The 14029-nt window shown below is 51.2% G+C and overlaps 1 long non-coding RNA gene across 1 annotated transcript; it reads right to left on the bottom strand.

The window, feature by feature from the left end:
- Positions 1–5255: 5255 nt before the first annotated feature.
- Positions 5256–12436, bottom strand: LOC102468375 (uncharacterized). The gene is made up of 4 exons (XR_333495.3): positions 12355–12436; positions 8242–8369; positions 6773–6870; positions 5256–5485 (listed from the first exon to the last, which is right to left on the bottom strand). It is a non-coding gene; the product is annotated as an uncharacterized LOC102468375 (long non-coding RNA).
- Between the last annotated feature and the right edge of the window lie 1593 nt (positions 12437–14029).

Below are 14029 nucleotides of genomic sequence, written 5' to 3'. Positions count from 1 at the left end.
AGAGATTTTTGCTATAGGGTGTGTGCACTCAACGAAGAGACAGAGACAAAAAGCGAGAAATCATACCCTCTCAGGGTGGAGGGGGTGGGTGGCCATGCCACAGTCCCTTTTCCTCCATTCTCCTCTCGGGATCTTGGGCATGTGCTGGGTGTGAGTTTTAAGTAGCGGGGTCTGGGACTCGAACCACTGCATGGGAGTCCAGAGGTGTAACCATGATGCCATCTGCTGGTCCCGCTTTAATGTTTTTAAATTGTGATGGAGGATGTGCTCCCACGCGTGAGAGCAGAGATGAGCCAGGTCCACAGCCCCTGGTCACACCGTGGCGCCCTTCCTACGTCCTCTAATCTGTTGGGTCTTGGGCACTCGAGCACATGGCTGGTCCATTTCAGGAGGTTGGGCTGGGGATTCAAACCATTGTTGCCATGTGAGATTTGGCTTCTCTTGAGCAGCACATTACCACTGTACCATGGAGACAATCCCTTTTTACTTATTTTTTATGTTTATTTTTTTTTTTTTTCATTTGAGAGAGAGACAAAGAGATAGGCAGCGTCTCCAGATGCCTGGTGCACCAATTAGCCAGAATCACAGCGTGGATGAATTCAGGTCCACCTGGGACCCGAACCTTGGCCTCCCATGTGGTTCCAGAGTCACACAGCAGGGCCCTACTGCTTGCCACCACGGCTGGGCCTTGTGGTACTTTTTAGCCACTTTAATAAACAGACACTTGCTGGCCGTGCACTGGATCCGGGCGGGGCAGGGTGCAGCCCGCCTACAGCCCCTTCCACGCAGGCACTGGAAGGGTATGGGTGTCCATGACAGGAATTTTCCTTAATAACTTACTACGTGATTATCCATGAGTTTACTCCAATTCTTCTTGAACACATTTCATTTTCAATCAATTCCTACATGATGAAAATTGACTTTTCTGGCTAAGTTTCCAATGCTCTAAAACAGAACTTCCTTCCCTTGGTCCGAAAACGACCTGTTTTGAGCTTCCCAGCATGACCCCGGTTCCAGTCTTAGACGTGATGAGTAAGCACGCGTCCGCCTGCCCCCAACCCCGCCCGGCAGGTTGTCACCCAGTGGAGAAAGTCTGGACTGGGGATCAGAAAATTTGCCTTTTTTCTTCTAAAATGAGTGACTTACATGACTACGAGCAGGTCGGGTTGCCATGGCTTTGGTTTTCCCCTTCCTTGTGCATCAGATGAGAGCCATGAACACAGGACCAATGTCTGACCCAAAGAGGGTGCTGGACAAGGAGGACGCTTTGAGACAAAGGGCACGCTGTTGGCGATTTAATAACTCACCTTCTCCGTTTTATTTTACTTTATTTAAGCTAGAGGCCACATGCACCCACTGGAGAGAGCGAGGAGGTGAGAAAGCAGCCACGATGCGGGAGTTCACCCCACTATTCCCACTCCTCCACTTCTCCTTTTGAGGATGTGGCATGTGCACCCCCCACCCCTGGTGTGTCTCTCAAATCACAGTGACTGAGACTCACACCGCACAGTTGGCCACGTGGGACCAAACCACCTTAGCCACACCACGGCTGGCCCAATCGCTCGCTTACAACCAGTTTTTTGCAGCTTTTCCCTCTCCTGCTTCTCTCCTCAGATGGGATGCCCTTTGCAAGGGAAAGCCTCTCGCTCTTTTTTCAGAGATGCCGTCAGGGACTTTAATGAACATCCGCCTCAGATGTTCTCCAACTCCCCTCTAGGTACCCTCAGTGTCACATATGGGAACAAAAGTCAAGGCTAAAACATGATTTTTCTTTTAAAAGCAATAGTATAGCACAGAACACAAAACGATACTAGAAACTGTGAGGAAGGGAAGAGAAGTGCATGTGGGAATTCTTTCTGCAGACCCAATCATGTCTGTCATGTCTACTCATTAAAAATAGTTATGACCGTACTGGGGCCAGGCGGTGGTACAGCAATAAAGTGCCGTGTTCTGCCAGGTTCCTGGTTCAAGTCCGAAGCCCTCCCTGAGTACACTGGGCTCGCTCCTGTCAATGCTTTGGGGTTGGCTAAAGGCTAGGGATGGATTGTGGTATCTCTCATGCATGGAAGTGATAAATAAAGGATCTTCAAACAAACAAAAAAGTCCTTTCTATTTGGAAATGCAAAATATGACCATTTCTTGGGACCAGCAGTTGGCGTAATGGCTATGTCGCTGGACCTACATGTAGTAGACTGCAATTCAAGTCCCGGACCCAGTGGCTTAAACTCACATCGGATGTGTGTGCATGTGTGCCTGAGAGGAGAATGGAGGAGAAGGGATTGTGCTGTGGCCATCCCCCTGGGTGTGATTTCTCACTTTCTGTCTCTCTGTCTCTCTCTGTCTTTCTGGCAAGCACATGAGCCCTATAGCAAAAACCTCTAAAAAAAAATAGATAGATATGACCATTTCTGATACTATCAAATTATATCTGTAATATTATACTTATATTGGGTTGTCAGAAGAGTCACAATGTGTATTTTTTTCCTATGCAAAAATGAGTCAGGTAATACATAAGAATTTCAGTGATGGGTGGAACCAGCAGGTGGCATGGTGGTTAAGGTCCTGGACACTTCCACATGGTTGACCATGGTTCAGGTACTGGGCCTAGTGGCTTGTTTTCTCACTTTCTCTTTCTCTCTCTCTCTGTGTCTCTCTCTGGTCAAATTTTAAAAAGATATATAATGAATGAATAAATAATAATAATTTAAAAAGAACTTTGGTGATGGGGCCAGCAGGTGACGTGGGGGTGAAGGCAGCTAGACTCGTACATGGCTGACTGTGGTTCAAGGTCTGGATCTGGCAGCTGGCTTTCTCTCTTTCTCTCTCTGTTTTTATCTAGTGAGTGCCAATAGCAATTAAATAATAATAATAATAATGATAGATTAAATTAAATTAATAATTCTTTAAAAAATAAGAGAATTTCATTTTTTCACAGAGATGAGTTGGTCTGTCAGATCATACACTACCACCAAGTATATTACATGTAATTAATTCAACAAGTGTTCTAATAGCATTTATCATTTTTAAAAAATGTTTATTTCCCTGGGCCAGCAGGTGGCATGGTGGTAGTGGTGCTAGACTCCCACATGGCCAACCGTGGTTCTAGTCCCAGATCCGGTGGCTTACTTTCTCACTTTCCCTCTCTCTCTCTCTGGTGATCATATTTTTAAAATAATAATAATAATACATAAGATGAAGTAAATAATTATTTTAGAAATCATTTTCCTCACATGAAGACAGAGAGAATCACCCCCAGCAGGGCCTCATGTGCCACCATGCCCCCCGCCCAGCCCTCCAGCCAGGACCCCAGCATGCCTGGCATGTACAGAACGACCCACAGTCCTCGCTCTGGCCTCCCATCGGGACCTAGCATTGCACAGCAGTGCCCTGTCACCTGCGCCACCACAGCTGGGCCAGTATTTATCATTGTAACTGAGTGTGCAGTCAATTAAGTTTAGGAATATCGAACTATTCTAATCCTTTTTATCTTAAATTTAAGACACTGACAAGTGATCGCCCAGAGTCACTCTACCTGGTGCCAGGCTGGGGCTGGAGCTCCGGCCCCGTCTCTCACCAGGTGCCACCTCATCTCACATCCCTGGATGGAGAAGAGCGGCCCCCATTCACCGGCAGTTTCGGGCCCCGCAGTCCACATCAGCTTGCCCAGCACAATGAAGTATTTTGAGACAGGGCGAGAGCACCTCCAGTAACTTGTATTACAGTAGAATGTTATCACTGTTCTCCTTAGTTATCGTTGTCAATCTCATATTGCGCCTAATTTATAAAATAAACGTCATACACATGTATGTGGAGGAGAAGCCAGTAATAAGGAGTCCGCAGTGTCCTGGGGCGAGGTGTCCACTGGGAGTCTGGGAACTCATCCCCTGCAGTAAGGGGGTGACCAGCTCCTACCACAGCCCTTTTTTTTTTCAGCCTTTCTGATCATTTTTTTGTTTGTTTGAAAATACTCACAACAGAAGCAAAACCCAGGTGTTCGCAGAGAACCTCAGTAAGTCTGACTCCACGGTGACCCCACAGACACAGCAGCTGCTGTGTCAGTAAGTCTGACTCCACGGTGACCCCACAGTCAGCAGCTGCTGTATACCCTCCCCACCTCTGCGGTGAGGTCACCCCATCCCGAGTCAGGGAGGCTGGTCCCAGCCAGAGAGAGGTCCTGACTTACGCGGGAGACTCTTGCATCATTCTGGGCTGCACCTGGGGGCTGCACGTGTCAGGGTGGCAGGGACATGCTGTTTCCTCGGGGCCACCTCCCGCCACATCAGTCTCAGGGCTCCGGCCTTCTTCCTGAGTCCAGCATTTTTCCCCGGTGAGTACGGCCCGGGGAGCTTTCCACAGCTGCCCTCCCTCCGCCCCAGGGAAGTGAGGCATACTTTCAGAGGTGCTCTGTGCCTCATCCTGAGTGCCCCTTTCCCCTGTGAGGGGTTTGCACCAATCCCCTTCCCCCAGGCTTTATCTCCAGGCACAGGGCTTCCTGTCTGCTCCCCTCCCCGACTGTACTGATGCGCTTCATCACATCCCGAGTGTCCCTGGTCCTGCCTCACTGCGGGTGCGGCAGCAGCTCAGCCCACAGCCTTTATGAAAAATCAGGGGGCCCCACTGGAACACGGAGCGCCGTGTGGGCTCTTGTGGATCTTCTCATCCAGCCTAAACCCCAGTTTTCTAGAAGGCCACCGATGGCTCGGCCGCACCTCCCTGCAATGACCGTCACACCTGCACCCTTAGATGTCACCGTGTGGTGTGTGCGTGTGTCGGGGGAGGCTGACAGACAAGTTAGCTTACAAAGGACGGTGCACCCCCCACAGCATGGAAGAGGTCATCACTGCAGACGGGGAAGACAATTGCTCTGAAATAACACCAGAGCCGAGGAAGGAGTGAGACCCTCCACTGTCCCCGGCAGAGCGCTGAGGGGACCGGGGGGCGGTGGGGCACCCAGGACCTTCATCAGAGAACTGGGGTGGCTGGGGTGACACTCTCCAGGTGTGTGTGTGTGTGTGGTGGGGGGTGAAGGGCAATCTGGTCATCAAGAACGATGAAAACAGTCCCCAATTCTGATGCTGTGGCCCTCCAGGTCACCATGTCACAGCTATCCCCGAGAGGATGGTGACAAAGAGACTTCTGACAAGGAGAAAGCAGAACTCCTGGGGTGGACAGTTTTGCAGGCTGTGTGGTTCCTCTAACGACTAACTTTATATAGAGCTTTGTCTTTTTTGTCTTTTTTTCCTAAGTTCATTTATTTGTTGAGAGAAAGAAGCAGGTACACCCAGCAGGGGCTCGGCCCCCGGATCACCCCATCTCCCCAGCCGGCTAGGGTCACGGTCACTCAGGTCGTGTCAGGATCGAACAGAGATCAGAATCTGGGCCTTCCCACACGGCTCCATGGTCGTGCAGCGGCGCCTCACCACCGGTGCTGAGAACTTTGCCCTTTACAAACTCTTGCATGCACACTGCCACATCCGTTCCTATCCTGTAATGGGGACAGAGAGGATGTCATTCCTGGTCACCAGAGCAGGAAACAGAGCCCAGAGAGGTTAGGTGACCTGGCCGTGTCACCAGTCCACCGAGATCCGATCGGGGCTCCAGTCAGGAGGCCACGCAGCAGAGCCCCTGTGGGGCATGTGACAGGCCCAGCCCCAGGCTCTTCTAGGAGGTGGCGCCAGCCAGGGTGGAGGTCTGCGACGTGTCCGTCTGCCTTGCTACTCACAGAGCCCACCCTGCAGCAGAAACAGGCTGCTGGCATGTCGTCCGGAGGGGACCCCGTGACAAGTTCACATACCCAGTGCTTCACCACCCCTGGGCGTGCCATAGCTTCTGCACTCAGTCCTCAAGGCAGAGCAGGCTAGCAGGGCTCAAGTCTCTGCAGAATGTTCCTGAGCCTTCTTGAGGAGGAATTCCTTCCTGCTTGTCTCACTCGCTGATGGGTTGCACAAGCACACGTCTCTCGTGGGCATCTCGAGGAGTCTCAGGCACTGAGGCATGGGCACCAACTATCTCACATGGTCATCGCCCCCTGGTCGGGGAGGACATCGACCCGGGAAGCTGCAGCCACCAGGGCACCGTGCCTCACACCTGCCTCCACCCTGTCAGGCCCAGGCCAAGGACAGATCACTCTTTTTCCAGCCCCAGGGATGCCAAGGGCCAGTGTCATTCAAGTTGTCCTTCAGATGGCCCCTCTCACTGGGCTGCAAGCCCAGCCCTCAGAAGGTCGGAGCCGGAGGAGTGCAGCCCGGGGGCCAGCCTGCCTGCAGCACAGCATCTGGGGCCGCCGCTTTCCAGCCAAGAGGCTGGAGGAGGAGTGGGAGGAGGCCCACATCTGGAGCACAGCTGGCGAAGGCCGACACCCTGCATCAGCAGGACACGGTCCGGAGGTCAGGCCTTGCCTGAGGCTGTTTGCTCAGGGCCTCCTGACCTCTCAGAGGCGGTTTCCTCCCTGGTGAAATGGACCGCGACCAGATGCTGTCTTCTCTCAGGGGGATTTGGAGGGTCGGGGCTAATTTGTGAGCGTGAATTAGACTGCTGTTCCCTAGGAAGTGACTTCCATGAGAGTATAGACCAGAGAGGGAGTCGGGCCCAGGGAAGGCCCCTGGTCACCTCTGCACACCCCTCCTGGCAACCAGCTTCAGGGGATTTTGTCCAGGCCACGCCGGCCACATGCAGCAGGGCTAGAGGGTTGGCAGTACCGGGGTGAAGGGTGCAGGGAGCAAAAGCCTAAGAAGATACGACCGCAGCATTTCCCGGAACACCCCTGCCTCACCTAAACAGGAAGTGGTGCTGCGTGCTGGATTCCTATAAATGATTCGAGGTGAAGCCATAAAAGAAAATGCGTCTGAAGTGGTCCTATCCGGCTGGGCGCTGGACAAAACCAAACGCGACTGTTTATTAAACTTCTCCATCTCCACCCTCCCAGGCTGAAAGGAGAGTATGTTTCAGGCCGTGGTCCAAACATCCTCAATTGCAACAGAGCACGTCAAAGGGCTGTGACACCGCCGTCGGCACCTGTGGGCACACCCCACTGGAAGGAACATTTCAGGAACCCGATATTGCCCAGAGTTTCAGGTACATGGGCAGAGGCAGCTCAAAGACTGGCTGCCATCAACAAGTGTCCCGTTCTATGACACCTTGTAGCTGTCCTGTGTCCCCACTGCCAACTCCCTCAACCTGGCTATCATTTAATAATAAATTCTCTAGTTTCATTTAAAGGAGGGTCACAGGTCATCAGGTGATGTGGAGGTTAAGGAAGTTGGACCCCACATGGCCAGTTCCACACTTCAAGTTGCCAGGTCTGGGGCCCTGGGGGCGGATGGTCAGCCGTGCCACAGTCCCTTCTCCTCCAGTGTTCACTGTGGCAGTGGTCACAACGGTCATGATATGGAAGCAACCTGAGTGTCTGTCAAGAAATGCATGAAGGGACCGGCAGATGGCATAATGGTTATGTTGCCGGACTCCCACGTGGTCGACCATGGTTCGAGTCGTGGTTTAAAACTCACGCCAGGCATGTGTCCATGCATACCCAAAATCCCGAAAGGAGAATGGAGAAAAAGGGATTGCAGTGTGGCCATCCCCCCTGGGGGGTGATTTCTCATTTTCTCTCTCTCTCTCTCGCTCTGTCTCTCTGGCGAATGCACATGCCCTTGCAAAAAATCTCTTTAAAAAATAAAAGAGAAATGAATGAATAAGGAACATTTAGTATGTACGTGTGTGTGTGATAATGTATATATATATATACATATACACAATGGAATACTACTTAGCCATTAAAAAGGACAAAATTCTGTCATTTGACGTTAAATGGAGAGGCTGGATAACAAGATGTTGAAAGACTAAGCCAGGCACACCAAGAGAAATGCATGTTCTCCCTCACCATAGAAAGGGGGACAAATGACGTGCTAGAGTAGGGAGATGAAGCAGGGGGTGGACAGAGGGATGTCGAGGAATGAAAACAAAGTCGCATGACAATGGATGATTTAGAGTGTTAGCACCGGGTGGGGGAAGAAATGGATGGTGACAGCTCGCTGTGTATCTCAAAGCAACTTTGAGTTGGCCGAAAAGTCATGATGCATTTTTTTCTTCTTTGCAAAAATTGGCCATGACGTTCCCGATAGCCCAGTAAAAGGGAGGCTTTTGAATGTTCCCGATACAGCCACGACAAATGCTTGGGATGGCCATTATGCCAATCACCCTGATGTAATCATTACTCATTGTTTTCTTGTTCTGAAAACTTACCTTGAACTCCCACAAATATGTACAATTACTATACACTTAACAAAAAAGCAGGTGTGTACAGCTTCGGCCAGGTTCTATGCCAGGTTCCACGGTCCTGGGGGCATCCCAGGAGCCATCCCCGGGAGCACCTGCAAGAAACATGCTTCTCTTGTTTGCTGTGATCAAGCTTGCCTGGATCCCGATAAACTGCTATATTCACAGTCTCACCTGGCGTCCTTGCTGGGTCAGGAGGCCTTGTCTCAGTCAAACAGACCCTATGCCTCTAAACTCAAGCCACGCTGCAGGCCCTCTCTCCCCCCAGGACAAGGAGGACAGAGAAGACAACGTGCGTGCCGTTACTAACGTTTCTGCCTTTCCCTCCTCGTTGCTGGGTTCTCACTGCGTGCAGGGCAGCGTACCCGAGCCCTGGAGCACCGGCCTTTGCCCCCAGGCAGCTGCCAGTGTGGCAAGAACAGCTGAGAATGCGCAAGAGCAGGTGGTCGGCAAATGTCGCCATGAAGGGTATGCCGTGGACACTTCAGGCTACCCAGGCCAGGCCATCTCTGTGTTTGCTACACTGCTTTGCCACCGTAGCGTGGGATCAGCCATAGATGACGTGCAAACAGATGCACCTGGCACTGTTCTGATAAAACCGTTACCAGAGTCTGGTGAGCATGCCCAGTTTGCCAAATCCTCTGCCAGAAGCTCATGCCAGCAGGTAGGTGTGCAGGCTGGAGGTATGTGCCTGTCGCGGTGTGGCTGAGGAGGGGTTAGGACAGAGCCAGCCTTGGGGCAGAGGCGTCGGGACAGAGGCGTCGGTGTCCTGCCCTCCAGCCCTGCGTCGGTGCCTAGACCAGTGAGTGTGCTGGGAGACCTGGGTTGCATGGGGTTGCATGGGGTTGCATGGGGACTCCGAGACGAGGCTAGGGAGGGCGGTGCGTGCTGGCTCAGAGAGGCCTGTGGAGCCACACCGAGGAGTTCGGTCCTCAGCCTCAGGGCAGGGGCAAGATGGAGTCTATTTCCCAGCCACTGCTCTAGACAGTTTACAGAAATCTCCTGAAACAAGATGAGAGGTCGGTCTGATTAATCTCATTCTGGGACGGTGACACTTGCACAGAATTCACTGCTTCCCCTAGTTGGCAGAAGCAGGATTCACACCCAGATCTGCTCAACGCAGGCGGCCACTCTCTTTCCACTGTCTCCTCCTTTCGGGCGCCAGCCCTGGGGAGCTTTCTCCTCGACGGACGTAGGAAGGGGTTGGAGAACACCAAGTTTCTTAGCGCTGGACAGGACTTCAAGGGGTCCAAGAAGGAGACTGAACCCCTGGAGGGATCTGGAGGAGGAGGAAGGGTATGGGGGTCCCTCAGCCTCTCCGGGCCCTATGGTCTTCCCATGTGGCTTTTCCTCCTGGCTGACCTGGAGCCCATGGGAGGGGCAGCTGCTCTGCTCTCCTTCATGACTGAGGTCACACAGAGAGAGGAATTCCGGAGATTCCTGCCGGGGAGTCATCATGGCCTCACCTCCTCCCTGCGCCTGCTTTACTCGGTTGCTTAGTTACAGAACATTTTAATTAATTCCACCCTCTGAAAGTTGGAGAAATCCTCAAGAATAGGTCTATTTTCCTCTACTGTATGTGTTAAGTGTTCGGTCGGTTCTTAATACATACTTGTTGCGTTACACAATTAATATAAAAGTACCTCCTGTGCATGAAGGCCTTTGGTGGAGTTCTTCACATCAGCTCTGCACCTAGATCTTCTGAAACTGTTTTCTGAACATTCACCCTCTACAGAGGTCCAGCTCCTTGCTACTCAGCATGTGGGCTTGAGCCAGCAGCGCCAGCACCAGCTGGGAGCTTGTTAGAAATGTAGCCTCAGCCCCTTCCTCGGACCATCAGAGCAGAATCTTTAATGAGATCCCAGGGGATGTGCACACACGTTACAATGTGAGAAACACTGGGGACCTGGCATGGAGTCCTAGCCAGAAACGATCACCAACCCCGATTCCATTCCTTAGACAACCTCCAAAGTGATACTCTATATATTTTGAACCCGATTGTATTCTGTCCTAAGACATTATCAGCCCCTTCAAACAACTTTCCCTTCCAAATTCTGTCCCTTGAGTATCTGCCCCATCCTTGCTTTTCAGCAGCAATGGTCGTGGATGGTTCTGTTTTGTTTTTGTTTTTAATTTTGCCAAGAAGCATATGTGATTGGGGGAGAGAAAGAGAGGGTAAAGAAAGCCCCCCCCCTCCACGGGGGTGACAATCCCTTCTCCTCCATTTCACCCTCCTCTCAGGATTTTGCAAATGCACGCACATGCGTCTGGTGTGTTTTTCAAGCTGCCATGTCAGGGATTCGAACCACGTAATCGGCCTTGTGGGACCAGCTGCCTTTACCACCACAGCACTGGCTGGCCCAAATAGGTACACTTTTGAGGGCAATGGCAGTTAGATAGGTAAGAGGAAGTGAGAGTTAAAACATTCTTAATGACGTTTGAGGGTGAGCGCCAACCACCACACCTTCTCCATCTGAAGCAGGCTGTGTTTGCCCTGTGTTCTGTTTCTTCATTCCTTTGCCAAGACTTGAGACACAGAGTGAAGGTCGAGTGGCATTTCCAAGGTTACACAGCTAGTAAAGTGGCAAGAGATGGGGCAGAGGAGCGAGGAACACGTAAGGATGGAGGGTCCCCTGATTGTACCCTGTCCCTGGAAAGAAGACAGACGCCCTATCACCCAGCTCTGCACTCAGCCGGCCCTCCCTGCACCACAGCAGCCAGGCGTCTGTGTTCCTAGCTGTCACAGGGGCTTCTTTCAGAACCATGGCTTGGGGGAGAGAGGATACCAGCTTTGGAGCCAAGCGCCCCTGTGTGGGGGCCAGACAGTGGTGCAGCAGCAAAATGTGATGCTCTGTAAGGCGATCAACATGGGAAGGTTCTCGGTTCAAATCTGGAGGCCTCCCTGAGGATGACAGGCACATGTGTGCCCAGGGTCCAGGTTGGCCGAGGCTGGGGGTGGGTAGCAGTGTCAAGACTTCACTGGGGGTGCCACCTCTCTCTCTCTCATGTCTCATTTATGGAAGAGATAGATAAAAACAAACAAAAAACCCCTTTTTAAAAAATTTGTCAGAGGCTGTACATGCTCGCTGGAAAGAGACTGAGAGAGAGACAGAAAAAAAGTGAGAAAACACCTCCCATGGAGTATGGTCACCCCACAATCCCTTCTCCTCCATCTCCCCCTTCTTTCAGGGCCAGACAGTGGTGCAGCAGCAAAATGTGATGCTCTGTAAGGCGATCAACATGGGAAGGTTCTCGGTTCAAATCTGGAGGCCTCCCTGAGGATGACAGGCACATGTGTGCCCAGGGTCCAGGTTGGCCGAGGCTGGGGGTGGGTAGCAGTGTCAAGACTTCACTGGGGGTGCCACCTCTCTCTCTCTCATGTCTCATTTATGGAAGAGATAGATAAAAACAAACAAAAAACCCCTTTTTAAAAAATTTGTCAGAGGCTGTACATGCTCGCTGGAAAGAGACTGAGAGAGAGACAGAAAAAAAGTGAGAAAACACCTCCCATGGAGTATGGTCACCCCACAATCCCTTCTCCTCCATCTCCCCCTTCTTTCAGGATTTTGGTCATGCACACACATGAGCCCAGCATGTTTTCTACGCTGCTGGGTCTGGGACTAGAACCACACGGTCAGCCACGTGGAATCTGGCCGCCTTCGCCACCACGCCCCCTGCTGGCCCCAAACAGCCCTCATTTGAATCTTGGTTTCGCAGTTTTCCAGTACTGTGGGCTTTGGTGAGGCACGTGTTTTCTGTGCCTGCGCATTATTTTAAAAATGGGCAATATTCTCTTTACAGAATGACTCAGCGTTAGAGAAAGAATATCTCCTGGCACGTTCAGCAATTTCTGTATCTGGCACGACATCCCCGTTATGCTCAGAATTGTTCCCAGTCACCTCCCAGCAGTGCCTGTCCACACGGGTGCCTTGCTCCTAAACACTCGCTGGCCCCCAGCTACCCTGAGGGGAATGGGCAAGCGCCAGCATTCAGGGGCTCCCCCATACGGTCCCCACCCCGCCTTCCAACTTTCTGTCCTGCTTCTCCTTTAATGAAGCTAAAGAAATCTGATTTTCTTACCTTGAACTTATTTAAATACGCTTTCTTCGACAAATACACGGATTAGTCCGATAGGTTGTTAAGAGTGCTGGGTGACTTAGGAATTCAGCCACTTAATGGACGCCTCCTCATGTGCCTATTTGTGGAATTTTTATTCATTAACAAAGACTATTTCCTACTTCAGAGAGCCTTACCTTTTTTTCACTAGTAAAAGAAACCGAAGGTCATGATCGCCAAAAGTATATTTAAAATTTAACCTAAATTCCAGTTAGACAACTATTTCCAGGTGGAGCCGACCTCGTGCCCCTCCTAATAATTCCTCTCACTATTTTGCAACATAGATGACTTCATCCTGCTAATTGTGCACGTTGTTATGGGATTTTAAGCTGATAAGATTCTGAGTATAGTTCTGGTTAATATTTTTATTCAAGAAACTTAAGTTTTAGTCTCTGCCCACTTTTTTTTTTTCTTCCCTGTACGGTTCATGAACTCACCAGAGAGAAAAAGAGAGAGAGAGAGAGTGACGGAGAGAAAGCACCCCCCGCCCCTGGGGATGGCCACGCAAGGTTCCTTTTCCGCTAACCTCTCAGGATGTGAGACACGCTTGCACATGCACCAAGTGTGTTTTTCAAGCTGCAGGAGCTGGGTCTTGAACTGTGAAGTTGGGCCTGTGGGATCTAGCAGCCTTAACTTCCACACCACCTGCTGGCCCTCAGGTCATTTTCTAAAACCACCAATGTGCAACCCCGCACATAATAACTCGCTCATCAAGGTTCACCGACTGATGCCGAAGCCAACAGGTGAGAGGTTGTGTGAAAAGATTATCTGGGGGCGTCGGGATCATCCGCAGATTGATTCTGAACTGCGCAGAGAAAATACCCCTTCAAATGGAGAGGCCTGGTAGGCACAGCGTCAGGCAAGTGATCAAGAATAGCTTGCCCAATGTCGGCCGACCGGGCTTACGTGCCTTGTGATGCGATCGTTTGTCCTCTCACCCGGAAGCACAGCCTAACTTCCAGTTCCCTCAAAGTGCAAGCATAGAGAACAAGTTAAATGGCACCAAGAGGTCAATGAGAAAGAGGGCCAGGTGGCATGGAGCATAAAGTTGCTGGATCCCACTTGGCTGACTGTATAGTTCGAGCCCCCGACCAGGCTACTTAAAATATCATGCCAGGTGTGTATTGGTGTATGCGCCAAATCTCCTGGGGGTGAGTTCTCACTTCTCTCTGCCTTCAGCCAGAACATGTGTCCTATGGCAAAATTTAAAAAATATAAAAAAGAGAGATCAAGTTGATAAATCTAGGGAAATCCAAATTCTAGAACATTCCACAATAAGGGTCTTGAATTTATCAAAAAATTATCCTGGGAGGGAAGGGGCATGAAGTTTTGCTTGGCTGTAAGGGGTCAGAGAGCATATGAGAGGATTTTAAAAGTTTGTGGGGACAAAAAAAGAGTGTAGAAACTGGAGTAGAACTGTGAGGCTGGGCCCAGTGGCCCAGTGAGGAAGGGAGCCGGATCCCACGTGGCCAACCGAGTGGTTCACGCGTCAGCCTCGGTGGCTTGACAACACTCCAAGCACAAGGGCATGCCCAGCTCCAGGCCGGGCGGGGAGTGGTGACGGGACTGTGGCCTGAGCGCACCTCACTGCACGGAACTTCCTCCCCCTCGCTGTCTGCCTCTGGTCAGTACATGTGCA

This window comes from Tupaia chinensis, unplaced genomic scaffold (assembly GCF_000334495.1).
Source record: "Tupaia chinensis unplaced genomic scaffold, TupChi_1.0 Scaffold000061_1, whole genome shotgun sequence".
Classification (NCBI taxonomy): domain Eukaryota; kingdom Metazoa; phylum Chordata; class Mammalia; order Scandentia; family Tupaiidae; genus Tupaia; species Tupaia belangeri.
This window is presented reverse-complemented; position numbering and strand designations above follow the sequence as displayed.